The sequence below is a fragment of the Trachypithecus francoisi genome, unplaced genomic scaffold (assembly GCF_009764315.1).
Source record: "Trachypithecus francoisi isolate TF-2019V2 unplaced genomic scaffold, Tfra_2.0 Lachesis_group8, whole genome shotgun sequence".
Lineage (NCBI taxonomy): Eukaryota > Metazoa > Chordata > Mammalia > Primates > Cercopithecidae > Trachypithecus > Trachypithecus francoisi.
In genome coordinates this window covers 22,562,677-22,565,661 of record NW_022681473.1, presented here as the reverse complement: position 1 = coordinate 22,565,661, position 2,985 = coordinate 22,562,677, and the positions used below count along the sequence as shown (strand labels likewise).

Below are 2,985 nucleotides of genomic sequence, written 5' to 3'. Positions count from 1 at the left end.
CACCTTATGGTCCTTACATCTCACAGTTTTAAGCTCACTGTAACATCCAGCAGCTGAGGGAGATGGAGGGAATAAAGCCAAAGGTAAAATACACTGGTTATTTAAGCACTTTATGAAAAGATTGATGACATCACTTTCCTTTGCATGCCAACGGCCAGATCTGCCCCACGAAACCAATCTAACTGCAAGGGAGAATGAGAAGTGTGATCTTCTTATGCAGTCAAGAAGAAGAAAAGGATTGGTAAGTGAGTCTGAAACTTTTCCCTACTCCTTCATAAAAATTCTTCTGCTTGAAAGCTATTGCCATTTGACGCTAACATTTTTCCCTTTCCTGGTACTGTCATTCTCAATAGCTCTGCTCTTCTCTCTCCTGAATCAGATATTAGCATTTTCAAAACTTTCTTTCTACCTTTATCATCACTCATCAATAGACCCAACTTGATCTATGTCCTCAACTCCAATGATCTTCTCCAACATGATACCTCAGCCACCCTTTTCAGAGTCAAATCCTAGAATCTGTCATCACCAGAAACAGCTCTTTTTCCAAAATTACTAATCCCATTTCTCTCTGTGTCCCAAATAGCATCATCCTCTTCTCTGTTTACTACGAAACTCCCTTCCTAATTCATCAGTTAAAATCCGCTCTTGGGCACGACGTGCGCGCACCCTCTCCCTCGTCCACCGCTGCCGCCTCCTTCTTCTGCCGCTCCTGGTGCTGCTTGTGTGCTCGTTTGGTGCGGACCTGGTACCTCTTTTGTGAAGCGGCAGCTGAGGAGACTCCGGCGCTCGCCATGGCCGACGAAAAGCCCAAGGAAGGAGTCAAGACTGAGAACAATGATCATATTAATTTGAAGGTGGCGGGGCAGGATGGGTTCTGTGGTGCAGTTTAAGATTAAGAGGCATACACCACTTAGTAAACTAATGAAAGCCTATTGTGAACGACAGGGATTGTCAATGAGGCAGATCAGATTCCGATTCGACGGGCAACCAATCAATGAAACAGACACACCTGCACAGTTGGAAATGGAGGATGAAGATACAATTGATGTGTTCCAACATCAGACGGGAGGTGTCTACTGAAAAGGGAACCTGCTTCTTTACTCCAGAACTCTGTTCTTTAAAGACCAAGATTACATTCTCAATTAGAAAACTGCAATTTGGTTCCACCACATCCTGACTACTACCGTATAGTTTTCTCTATTCTTTCATTTCCCCCTTCCCCATTCCTTTATTGTACATAAAGTAACTGGTATATGTGCACAAGCATATTGCATTTTTTTTTTAACTAAACAGCCAATGGTATGTTTTAATTGACATCAAGTGGAGACGGGATGGGGAAAAATACTGATTCTGTGAAAATACCCCCTTTCTCCATTAGTGGCATGCTCATTCAGCTCTTATCTTTATATTCCAGTAAGTTATTTTGCTCTCACTGTTTTAACAAAAACACACAACATAAAAATCCTTGCATACCTTGTTCAATTGGAGAATTTTAATGTTTTTCATTTATCATTGTAAAACCAAGGACAATTTTATAACTTTTTTGTACGTAGCTGTTACATGTAGGGCAATCTGTCTTTAAGTAGGGATAAATTACTCTAAAACAAAAAAGAATCTTAGATAGTTTTCCCTTCAAGTCAAGCATCTTGTTGTTTAAATAAACTTCTTGTTTAAAATGAAAAAAAAAAAAAATCCACTCTTGGTTGGGTGAGGTGGCTCACACCTGTAATCCCAGCAATTTAGGGTGCTGAGGCAGAAGGATCGCTTCAGCTCAGAAGTTCAAGACTGACCTGGGCAACATGGCCGAACCCTGTATCTACAAAAATAAAAATTAAAAATAAAGAAAGAAAGAAACTCTGTTCTTAGTTCCTTTAATCCAGTCTCTATGCTCATAGCCCCCTATTACTCCAGGTTGCTTAGTCAATCCCTTCCCATTACGGTTCCCTGATCTTTTTGCCTCTAAACTAATAATTGTCTTTACGATTTTTTTTTTTTTTTTTTTTTTTTGAGACAGAGTCTTGCTCTGTCGCCCGGGCTGGAGTGCAGTGGCCGGATCTCAGCTCACTGCAAGCTCCGCCTCCCGGGTTTACGCCATTCTCCTGGCTCAGCCTCTGGAGTAGCTGGAACTACAGGCGTCCACCACCTCGCCTGGCTAGTTTTTTTTTTTGTATTTTTAGTAGAGACGGGGTTTCACCGTGTTAGCCAGGATGGTCTCGATCTCCTGACCTCGTGATCCGCCGGTCTGGGCCTCCCAAAGTGCTGGGATTACAGGCTTGAGCCACCGCGCCAGGCCAGTTGTCTTTACTCTTTCCCAATACAATAACTATCCCCTTTTATTAATTCCCTCATTAATCAGTTTAAGTTCTTTGGTTCGCCCTTTCAAACACTCTGTTGCCACACACTTTGTTACAAACCGATGCTACAATTTATTCAAAATCTTTAAATCAGAAGAGGGTCTAACACTCACTAGCAATCAGACATTTCTCTGGTCAGCAAATCTTGTCTACTCTCTGCAGCAATTATTTTAAAACCTTTGTGCTTCCCTTAAAACTCTGATCATCCAGCTCCTCACCTCACCCTCATTGCCTAATAACACAAAGAGAAAGTGTAAGCCGTAGGGTAAGGAATCTTTTATCATTTTACAATCATCTAGAAGCCTACTTTCTTTTTTTTTCCCCCTGAGCCCCTTCACTCTCTTGTTATAAATGAAAAGGCACCCTTGCTACTATAAAAGGGTCTTCTACGCTTCAGTCCTCATCCTCTTCTCACTTTATGGGAGATTAATCTATTCTCCACCCCCATATATTCAGTCTTGTCCTCAATACTGCACTTTTTTTCAATAGTATTTAAATCCTCTTAAGCCTATCTCATCTGAAAATACAGCAAATAAGTTAAAAACTCTTATACCCATAGTTTCAATCTCCATCTTTATGTTGATGACTGCTAATTCTCCTCTGAGCTTCAATAAGCATATTTCAAGCTACC

The 2,985-nt window shown here is 41.1% G+C and overlaps 1 pseudogene across 1 annotated transcript; it reads left to right on the top strand.

Moving 5' to 3' along the window:
- Nucleotides 1-653: 653 nt before the first annotated feature.
- On the top strand, nucleotides 654-1,691 carry LOC117080539 (annotated as a pseudogene). The gene has a single exon (XR_004435887.1). The product of XR_004435887.1 is annotated as a small ubiquitin-related modifier 2-like (transcript).
- Nucleotides 1,692-2,985: the final 1,294 nt, after the last annotated feature.